This window comes from Vulpes lagopus, chromosome 2 (genome assembly GCF_018345385.1).
Source record: "Vulpes lagopus strain Blue_001 chromosome 2, ASM1834538v1, whole genome shotgun sequence".
NCBI lineage: Eukaryota > Metazoa > Chordata > Mammalia > Carnivora > Canidae > Vulpes > Vulpes lagopus.
The window spans coordinates 84,923,941-84,936,244 of record NC_054825.1 but is presented as its reverse complement, the minus strand read 5'-3'; positions in this window follow the sequence as shown (position 1 = coordinate 84,936,244).

Here is a 12,304-nt window from a genome sequence, read left to right as displayed (position 1 = left end):
TGTATTTTTTATTGGAACTCTTTATGGTAGATATTTGAAAAAAAGAAAAGGGGGAAGAAAGGAAAGGAAAAATGAGAAGCAGCAATAATTACATTGGTCAGCATCTTTGTCTCTATTTTTCATTCTGCATGATGCTCACTAAGAAGCCATGTCTCCCAGTTGCCACATCCCACAGCAGCTTGTCCCAAATGGTAGTGGGGGTAAGGAAGCAGGAATTACTCAACTTTGAAAGGTTTTCTCAACCTATGGATGAATGGATGGATGATCATATGGTTACCTTACTATTTTTAGTGTTTTGTTTCTGAAGTTAGATTACAGGCATCATAAAAAAGGCAAGGCAGCCTTTGGCCTACAGGTGTCTGTTACTAACTACTATTATATATAGGGTGAAACACAGAAACAATATGACAACTATGAATTCTGTTTGGTGACACCACAGATCGAATCACTTCTGTACTCGGAAGCTTCCACTTTTTTCCATTTCAGAATAGCACGCAACAAAACAAAATGAAATACCAAGTCCTTTGTGTGGTCTACAAAGCCCTACATGATTCCATTTCGATCTGCTCTTCTGACTATATCACTCTTTCCTTTCCTGCTGCAATCTATCGAGCAACATTAGCCTCCTCGCTCTTTCCTGGACATACTGGTATACTCTTATCTCAGGGCCTTTGCACTTACTCTTCATGTTTTTTAAAGATTTTATTTATTTATTCATGAGAATACACAGAGAGGAGAGAGAGAGAGAGAGAGAGAGAGAGGCAGAGACACAGGCAGAGGGAGAAGCAGGCTTCATGCAGGGAGCCCGACATGGGACTTGATCCTGGATCTCCAGGATCATGCCCTGGGCTGAAGGTGGCGCTAAACCGCTGAGCCACCCGGCTGCCCGCGCTTACTTTTCCTTTACTCTGGATCTCCCTGTCCCCAGTACCCATGAGTCTTTTTCCCTCATTTGCTCAGATCACTGATCAAACATGACCTGCAGAGAGACTTTCCCCAACCCCCCTTTCTAAACCAGCTCCCTTTCCTAGTCCTGTAGTAAGTTTTATTTTGTTTTATAGCACTTACCATCTCTTGTTAAATGTTTGTGTTTTGTCTATCTCCTCAGAGACAATAGACAATAGACAGACTTCATGAGTTTGGATTTTGTGGATGGCCTGAATTGCCAGCACTTAGAAGGGTACCTGGGAAAGAGCAGGCAGGCACTCAGACAAAGCAGATGTCGTCACTGACCCATCTTGAACCATTTAAGCCAAGTTCCAGCTGCTAATATCTGCATCTTCGAGTGAGAGGATGCTTTCCAGAAACTGTAGAAGGTCATTTTGGCCACCTAGGCATCAGGCTTGAGGATTTACTACCCCAACTTCTGCCAAAGAGCAGCCCTCAATTGATAATTCTCAACATTTGCTGTTCAAATACTTATAGTTTCCTTGTCCTTCAGTGGAGGGGTTTCTGAGTAAGGAGATTGGGGTGGGAGGAGGATTTCTGGGGCTGAGGCAGCTTTTCTTCACAACACAGTTTATTGACTACTTTCTCTTCGCAGTATCATTTCCCCACTCCCCTACCTTCTTTCACTTGTCAATATTTCCCTTCAAATTCTTTTTTTAAAAATGTTTTTTTTAATTTATTCATCAGAGACACATAGACACAGAGCTAGAGACATAGGCAGAGGGAGAAGCAGGCCCCTCGCGGGGAGCCAGGTTTGTGACTTGATCTAGGGACTCCAGGACCACGCCCTGAGCCAAAGGCAGACCATTGAGCCACCTGGGCGTCCCTCCCTTCAAATTCTAGTCTCAGGATCTGTTTGGAGCAATCCGAACCAAGTTGATAAATATATATTATTGTTGAATGAATATTCACAGTGGATTCTGGATACATGTTTAGACACAAGACTGAAGAAGGGACAGTTGCAGCACAGTTTTACAGAAGGTGGAAAATCAACTCAGCATCCAAGAGATGGGATTACTACATCCTAGTGAGACAAGGTGATAATATTATGGGGATAAAAAAGCAAAGCAAAGCAAACATATCTTGGCAGCATCTGAGAATCAGTATCTGCAACTGGATCCTTACAAAGCTATAAGGCTGAACACAGAAATAAATACACGTAATGCTGACTTCACGAGTGTGAAGCCTATGTGGTTGCACAGGGCTCCATGTTCAGAATGACCCTGTACTTGGTTTGAAGCTCTGCTGTTGCCATCTTCAAATTCTTAATAGTGTTTTGGGTTTTCTGTTTGTTTTTGTTTTTAGCAAGGAGCCCTGCAGTTTGATTTTTTTTTATTGGAGTTCAGTTTGCCAACATATAGCATAACACCCAGTGCTTACAAATTATATAGCTAACCTAAGGTACACACCATAGTTTCTCATTATAGTTGAGGAAGAGGAATAGACTATCAAAGGTTTGGCATGAGAGAAAGATTTTATAGAGTTAGGTAGTAGAATTTCCTTCTGGTAGAAATTCTAAGGATCTTCCTACAGTTGGCTTTAATCAAGAGTGCTCTTTTCTTATTTCAGATAATTATAGCAGCCTTGAAAGCAGAAATAAATAATTATCAATATTACCTCATACTGTTACTTGGTATAAATCATTAAAACATTTTTGGATGGATGTAATATATATTACTACTTATAGTTTGATTTATACAGAGAAAAAATACAACTGATACGAGTTAGATAAACCATTGTGAAATACTTACAAAAAGGTCACATTTGTCATCTTAATTGACCTCTAGTATTTGTTTTTGTGATATGTGTCCTGTTTGCTGCTGGTGACTTTTCAATTGATCACTCATCTGCCTTTTCAGTTGGAAGGCTGCCAAGGATTTTTGATATTTCCATCTGACAGCTAGCTTGTAAGATACTGTTTTTAAAATATGCCATTTTGTTTATTTCCATTTAAATACTAAAAAAAAACACCCTCTTTTGATATAAAAAAGTTACTTGAGAAAAAACAATTATCCCTTGTGAGAAATTTTGGTTTGTGGATTTTTAAGTTGGGTGGCAAGTAAGTAAAGTATTGCAGCATTTTCCACTAACTAAAAACAGCTATCATGTGATGATGGCTGTTACATCTGCAGCTGACACCCACTTCAAAGAACAGGTGCCTGTAGATGTTTAAAAAAGAAAAAGCAGCTCTTGTACCAGTCTACAGCAGCCTTCAGGAAGTGATGAGTGGGAGCAGTGGGAAGACTGGCTCACAGGCAGCTTTGGGTCACTATGTCACAGAGCTGCATCAGGGAGCTTAGGTGCTCACTGCCCTTTCTCCTGAATAAGTCTTCAATATCAGGGGCTAAACTGCTGGATGATAACATTTATTAAAAAGTAATGACTTTACGTGTAAAAGAACGAAGTTGGATGCTAACCCTGAATCCTATACAAAAGTTAACTCAAAATGGATGAAAGACTTAAACATAAGAGATAAAAACCATAGAATTGTAGAGGAAAACAGGTAAAAGCTTCATGACATTGGACTTGGCAGTGATTTCTTACATAAGACACCAAAAGGATAGGCTACAAAAGACAAAATACATAAACTGGACTTCACTGAAATAAAAAATTTTTATGGATCAAAGAACATAACAGAGTGAAAGGGCAGCCCACAGAGTACAGAAAATATTTGCAAGTCATGTATCTTATAAGGAATTAACATCCAGAACATATAAAGAACTCCTCCAACTTAACAACAAAAAAACTCTATAAACAATTCAATTCAAAACTGGGCAAAGGACTTGAATAGACTTTTCTCCAAAGAATATATACAAATGTCCAATTAACACATACAAATAATCAACAAAACTAATCATCAGGGAAATGAAAATCAAGACCACAATGAAATATCACTTCTTATCCATTAACGTGGCTTTTATTAAAATTAAAAAGCCAAGAATAAAAACTGTTGTCAAGAAAGTGAATATATTGGAATTGTGCATTGCTGGTGGGGATGTAAAATGTTATAGCTACTGTGGAAAACATTATAACAAAAATGTTAAGTAGAAAAATTAAGCCAAGTTATTGTGTGATTTAGCAATTCTACTTCTAGGTATATGCTCAAAGGTCGAAAGCAAGGACTCTTAACAGATACCTGTACACCCATGCTCATAATTACATTATTCCCCATAGCCAAAAGGTAGAAATAACCCAAATGTCCATAAACAGATAAATGAGTAAATGAAACATAGTATATACATGCAATGGAATGTTATGCAGCCTTAAAAAGGAATGAAGTTGACACGTGCTACAATATGGATGAAACTTGAAAATATGCTAAATGAAATAAGCCAGACACAAAAGAACAAAGATTATATGATTGATTCCACTTAAAAGAGGGATCTGGAATAGGCAAATTCACAGAGGCAGAAGTAGAATAGGGGCCAGAGAAGTAGAGAATGGGGAGTTATTTATTTATTATTCATTTAATGGGTACAGAGTTTCTGTTTAGGATGATGAAAAAGTTTTGGAGATGGGTAGCATTGATGGCTGTACAACATTGTAGACACATACTTAGTGCCATGGAGGTGTACACTTAAGCATGGTTAAAATGGCAAATTTTATGTTATGTACATTTTATCACAACTTTAAAAAAAATCAGGAATTAAAATATGATTTTTAGAAATTTTGTTAAAAATTAAAAAGAACAGTTTTTAGGGGCACCTGGGTGGCTCAGTCAGTTAAGCATCTGAATCTTGGTTTCAGCTCAGGGCATGATCTCAGGGTCCTGGGATGGAGCCCTGTGTCAGGTCCCACACTCAGTGAGGAATCTTCTCTCTGCCTTTCCCTCTGCCTCTCCCCAACCTCCCTCTCTAAAAAAAAAAAAAAAAAAAAAAAAAAAAAAAAAAAGTTTTTATTTTATTTATTTTTATTGAAGTACAGTTGACACAGAATACTTCATTAGCTTCAGATGTTATTGAATGTTTTACAGTGATAACATGCATATGAATTTTAGGCAATAGAGAAAATTACCAAGTGGAAAGCAACAGGTGTTCTGATTGCCTTGCGTCGTGGTGAGTATGATTTTAGACATCTCTCTGGGCATTTCTTTAATATGGCTGAGTGAGTGAATACATGGACTGTCAGTTGCAAGGACCTAGATACAGAACATAAACAATTTGATAAGAATGAGATCATACTATGCATATTTTAGAAATAGAAAAGTTATATTTAATTTGACCTAAATATAACCCAGGGGAAAGAAACTAAAATGAAACTGAATTACTAAGTTTTCTTTTTTTTTTTTTACCATTAGAAGGCAGTTAAGACTAGTTCCAACTTAGGTTGGATGATACATTTTTTTAAAACTACATGCCTCAATTTTGGACAACATGTGAACTGACTCCATGCAATGAAAGAAAGGTGATTAGTACTCTTATACTTCCATCTCCTCTATCCCAGTCTCCAGAGTTCTGTTACTTCTATTATTTTTGTTTTATTGGAGTTTAGAGCATTTACATCCTATTCTGAAAAATATGGCTCCCCAAATTATTTAGTTTTAATTTTATATCTATATGGTCTTAGTGATCATCAACAGTCTTCTCCCTCCTATATCTATTATTGAGACTCTGGTTTCAACACTGCTAAGTTGATTAGCTTTCATTGTTTGTTTTTTTAAGATTTTATTTATTTATTTATGAGAGACACAGAGAGAGAGAGGCACAGACACAGGCAGAGGGATAAGCAGACTCCATGCAGGGAGCCTGACATGGGACTCAATTCCGGGTCTCCAGGAACACACCCTGGGCTGAAGGCAGCACTAAACCACTGAGCCACCCAGGCTGCCCAGCTTTCATTATTAAAGTGGGTTTTTCAGGATGAGCACTAGTGTTTGAATGCCTCTCTCAATGCTTTTTCAAGAATGCCTGTATATCTATATCGAACACCAAACTAGCAGGAATGGTATTCTTGAGTCATATTCTTCCTCCCACAGAGCACTCTGTAAGCACTGCTATACTGTCTTGTGGTGCTGAATATTGCTGAGAAAATACCAGAGGCCTGACCAATCCATCCCCACCCTCCTCTGTAGATAGCTTATTTATTCTGCTTGGATTCCAGAAGTCTTTCATTGGCTTTGAAGCTCAATAACTTCCCCTGTATATGTTCCATTGTGAGCAATCTGTATCAGTCTTTTCTAGTATATGGTACATCCATTTACCCACAGAACTAGCTATTCTTTCAATTCAGAATATTGCTGAATTATGTTTTAAAATAACTTTTTCATTAGGTTTGTTGAGGTGCTATTTCAAGGACTAAATTACCTTCATGTTGAATAAATTATTTCTGTCTTCAATTTAACTCAATTATCTTTGGCCTCTATTTCCCTGTTATTTAATTTCTTTCTTTGTATTTTGGATTCACAGGACTATTTCAAGCTTTTTTCACTTAAATGTCAGGTAACTCAATATTCATATGTATATGTGTGTATATATATGCATATATACTTAAATATATCCCATTTGTCATGGTCTATAGATTTTAAAATCTATAACAGTATAATTTTTATTATCAATTTATTTCTTTGCTTGAGAGCAGGAGTCAGGGCAGCCCCAGTGGCTCAGTGGTTTAGCACCACTTTCAGCCCAGGGCAGGATCCTGGAGATCCAGAATCAAGTCCCACGTCGGGTTCCCTGCATGGAGCCTGCTTCTCCCTCTGCCTGTGTCTCTGCCTCTCTCTCTATGTCTCTCATGAATAAATAAATAAAAATCTTAAAAAAAGAGAGAGAGCAGGAGTCAGCATGCTTTTTCTGTAAAGAATCAGAGTAAATATTTTAGGCTTTGTGAGCCACATATGATTTCTGTCACATATTCTTTGTGTTTTTGGGTTTTATAATCCTTTACAAAAGTGAAAAACAATCTTAAATTGCAAGTACAGGCCATACAAAAGTAGTTGTAGTTTGTGGATTCCTGCTCTTAGAATCACTTTATCATCTCATTCTATTTCTTTATTAGCTTGACCTTCTGTTCTTTTTATTAAATTTGTACATTCATTACATTACTTCATATAATAAAGTGCTTGAGAAATCTGCTTCCTTTTCTTATTTTTTAATATTATTTATTTATTCATAAGAGAGACAGAGAGAGAAGCAGGCTTCCTGTGGGGAGCCTTGATGCAGGACTTATCCTAGGACCCAGGGATCACAACCTGAGCCAAAGGCAGATGCTCAACCACTTGAGCCACCCAGGTGTCCCTCTTATTTTTTTCAAAAAAAGTTCTTCACCTAATTTTGCTGATAAAATATTTTCCTCCCTCCCAGTATTCCTTCCTGTTTATCCCTTTTCTTCCCTTCTTTCCTTCCTTCCTTCCATTCTCCCTTTCTTCCTTCATGTGTTTGTCTGGTTGCCATGACATTTTCTTCTCTCTTGCTCATGTTTTATTTAGATGGCTTAGTTCAAACACTCGGCCTTTTATAATATAGTGTGGGTGTTCTCCCTAATTCTCTTCCCATTTACCTCTGGGACCTATTTATTATTTCCCCTCTGGGCTAATATATGAGGGCATCTTTATTCTTTCAAACCACTTTTTAAAGAGATGAGGGAAAAGAAAGCAAACTTAATCTGGGCTCATGCTGTCCTTGCGGGGAAATCTTGTTCTGCAGTCTGTTGAGGGTGTGAAATGTCTTGTCCTATAACTCACTCCAGTTAGCCAGAGGCATGTGCTACAGACGGGTTTTGGCCTCCCACCCTAAGACAGCACAGCACCCTATAGGGTGATAGGTACTGATTGGCTTCTGCCTCAGTCAAGCTTCTAAGTTAATTTTAGGTGCTTCTACTTTTAAGGAATTTCTCTAGACTTTTCCCACAGCTACCAGTAGCACCCTAACCCTACTCTGTAAGATTTTTGGCTCATCGTTTTTAGTCCTTGCTGATTATGTCCGGGGAAGATTTAGAAGCTGTCATGTTGTGTCTCATCTAAAACTTTTGTCCTCATACTCACCCCTTTTCTAACTTTATAGTTCAATTTTATTTGCTTTTTCTAGGATGTTTAGAAGAGAAATTATTCATTCCTGCCTTATACCATAATTTTCTCCCAGAAGTCCTTTAAAAAAATCTTCACAGTAAAAAACCCTAGATGATCCATACACCAACATAATGCCAACCAGTGTAGGTTAATTGTAAGAGCTATGATATTTTAAATCAAGTAGAATTAATAATACTCAAATACTAGTGCCAGACTATGAGGCACTGAGGAAATGAAAACACAAACATTGAATGGCATGATTGGAAATGACCCTCAAAGGTCACATTTTGAGTGTCTTGGCTTTGGGACACTGGTTTGATAGAGTGTTTGCAGTCTACTGTAGAGACTGGATCCATCCAGCACCAAACATACACACGTACACACATCCTCAACAGTAAAAGGCAGTGCATATATCAAGAGACAGTCTGATAGCAGTTCTCAGTAAAGAGATGACATGACTCCAATGTCTAGAGAGAATGAAAGGCTTCCTGTAAGAAAGTGAATGTGATCTGAATCTTAAAGGAAGCATAGAACTCATATGTCCTTTCATAATTTTTAAGTAAAAAAAAACCCACTTTATTCTTAGTTTCAAATTGCACTATTTTAAGCATGCCATGATTTTGGGCCTGAATCACATAGGTCAGGCTTTCAGAAATATTGTGGGGAAAATCAGAGCTTAATGATGAAGTAGAAGTGAGTCCAACACCTTGTTTTCATGTATATCTTCATCTGAAGGCTACCTTAAAATTAAAGACATGGGAAAAGTAATTCACAGCTTTCTCTAGTATTGTGTTCTATAATCTCCAACTTTGTTTTCTTCTACCAGTCGAAAAGTACTGCAATTTTAAGCATTTGTGAAAGAACAGTGTCTTACTAGATCACTAAGAGACAAATTATGGATCCTTAGGTATAGAAGTATGTCAAAATAAATTTTAAACTTATTTGGAAGAAAATCTGAGTGAGATTTGCTAAGAAATTTTAGAAAATGAAAAGCAGTGAGAGAGATTTGTTCTATGGATTTTTAAGAAGTAATATTAAACCACTATAATTAAAATAATGTGGAATTGGTATAGGAATTATTGAACAGAGCAACACTCTGAAAAGTCCATAAACAGAACTGGAAACAAGAACATAATATGTGAACAAAGTGGCATTTCAAATCACTGGGGGAAAGGATAGTAATTCAATACATGGTGTTATAGCAAATGGCTAATTATTTGAGGGAGAGAATATAAAATGTATATTATGTATATCCTTTTATACAGAAGTCTTTATGTATGTAGATATTCCACTCCTACGAAGGTCCAAAAACAGATCTCAGAAACAATATGTTCTTAAATGTTAAAACTAAAACCTTTAAGTGCCAGAGAACCGTTAATATCTTTTCAGTCTCTGGGTCGAATAAGCATTTCCAAGCTTGGTGCCAAAGGTAGCAGATCAAATTACGTAAAAATGAAAACGTGAAGGGGTTTTTGGTAAAAACATTAAAAACTAAAAACCAAAGAAAAGAGACTAAAAAAATACTGCTGTTTTTATAGCAAAGGACTATTACATAAAGAGTACACAGAAATAAATAATAAAAAGTGTCCCATATAACAGTGATTAAATATGTGAATAGGCTTTTCACAAGAGAAGAGTATAAAATGAAAGACAAATATCTTTTAAAATTTGGGTATCATTAGTAAGCAAATAAATTTTAGGTTTTAAAAGGCTAGCAAGATGTAATTTAAAGAAAAATAGTAACAAATGGACAAAGATTGTTTTTTATTTGCTGGTCAAATTAATTCACTGCCAGAAGCACTGTGGCAAGCATCAAAAATATTTAACACCTTGACCAAGTGATTCCACTTCTAGAATTTTCTCTTAACTATATCTGTGCACAGGAATCTTCATAGCAATACTGGTCATAATAGTAAAGGAATTGTAAACAACCATATGTTCAGTTAACTAAGTTATTGTGTATCCATTTAATAGAATTCTACATAGCCTTTAAAGATGATGTTTTACAAGAATGTTTAATGACATGAAACAATGTCTATTATAGAAGTAAAATGCAAATTACAAATATTGCACATATTTCAGAACAGTTCCATTTTTTTCCCACAGGCTTTTCTCTCTTCTTTCTTTACTGTTTTTCATTCCCTTTGTATTTTCTAAAATTTTCTACCATAAACTCTTTTAAGGAGAAAAATATTAAATTTTTTGATAGTGTCAGAAATTTTTGCCAGTAAGTGTCTCCTGAGGGAACCACCCTGATAACATTTTGTGGTTTTGATATAATAACATCTGCTTTCCAGAGTGAATTTAATCCTGATGAAGTGTCAGTAGAGTTCCTTAATCAGAAAGACCAAATTGCTTTGTTCTCCTGCAGCACTGCAAAATTATTTTCACAATTGGGCTGAAAAATGGAGTATGATGGTGATAATCAACGAGTGTTCATTATTTAATTTACCCCTTATACCTATAAAGGAAAAGACTAACAGTGAGCATTTGGGCAGGCTACGTTAGAAATCTGAAGACCCAGGTTCTAGAACATTCCTTTTGTCGCACCAGCTTGAGGTGTGCTTTAAAGCTAATGAGATAATAATAATAATTGCTCACATTATTATTATTAAGCTCTTGATTACAGATTACTTTCCGTGGCACTTTACTGTATTATCTCTAATTCTCATAGCCTCTTTCTCAGAGTATTAAGTCTTCCTTCCTATTTTCCTGATGAAGGGAGAAAGTGGGGTTCCCAAAACTTGCTGACTGGTACCCAACTTCAAAGTTGCAGAACAAGCTGCAAAGATATTTCGTTTGTTTCATTCACTAAAGCCCTTTTGCCCCAATAAATATCAATAGTAGTAGCTTTGGTTTACTTTGGAGGCAGTAGTTTGCAAAGAAAAGCTTGGTGAATTATACTGATCAAAAATCCAGACTTAAAATCCAGAACACTGTGTGCAGATCCCAGGCCGTTCACTTACCTACTGGCTTTGTGGATCTTGGGCTCTGACTTCTGTGTATCCCAGCTTCTTCATTTGTAAAATAAGAACAATAATGATGCCTGCCTCAAAACATCTTCGGACAACTAAAAGAGTTATAAGTGATATGCTGGAAATAGTGTTTGGTACTTGTTAAAGTAGTAATATGTATTTATTGAAGAATTAATAAAGAAGCAGTTTGGTGCCTAATTATGTAATGTTGATAGTGTTCACTCGTAGAACTACTAGCCTACTTAGAATTTCGTGCATGTGTCATTCCTTCTAGTTACATCTATTTCTCTTGAGCAATGCCCCTATGTGTATATTGAACTAATTGATGCCTTTTTATCACCTGGTCCTCTGCCTATTTGTAGAATCTGAAAAATACAATCAGGAATATCACTAAACTCATCAGTTCATTGACTAGGTTGAAGGTATTTGAAAAGACTTTGTATTAAAAATGTGTATTTATTACTAGCATGGATCAGTTGTCTTCTCAGTAGCTTTCTTTAAATACAGAGGTTTAAGAGAAAATAAAAGTTCTAAAAATCATAATTAGGGTCAAATATAGAATTAACACTCATAATATGATAGTTCCTAAGTATCTCAGCCACTCTTTCAAATGTGTTTTAGACACACAAGATAATATGAATACATGCTTTTCTAAAATTTTATGGGATTCTGTGAGTAGGTATGGGCATAAGTCTCATTTTTTTTAAAGATTTTATTTATTCATGAGGGACACAAAGAGAGAGAGGCAGAGACACAGGCAGAGGGAGACATAGGCTCCATGCAGGGAGCCTGATGTGGGATTTGATCCCAGGACCCCAGGATCACACCCTGAGCCAAAGGCAGACAGACATTCAACTACTGAGCCACCCAGGCATCTCTAAGTCTTGTTTTAGTATTTTCACATGCTTGGACACTAGCCTTTTAAAGAGTTTGTGACATCATACAAACTTCTGATTCCTGCCTAGGTTTGCAGGTACAAAGAATATCTTCATGCATTTGTAAAGTCAGAAAAGACAGCCCTATTTCACAAATAATAAAAGAATTATTAAACAAACAAACATGAGGAAACAGGAGTAAGTGACTTGGTTAAGCACATGGTGTAAATTAGCAGTGCTAGTTAATTAAATAATGAATTTTTTGGCAAACTATTTTTCTGTTCACTAAACCAGATTAGATTGTTAAAATACATATGTAGAAAGAGAAAATATACTTTCTCACTCAGTGTGGTTTATTTTTCAATTAATTCATTGCAATATGTATGTATTAAAAAAGCATATCAAACAACGAACTATGGTGTGCCAAGTACCATGGAAGATGTAGAGAACCACAAAAGAGAATAAGGAAAGCTTGGGAGGTAAATTGATCTTTGGAGGATATG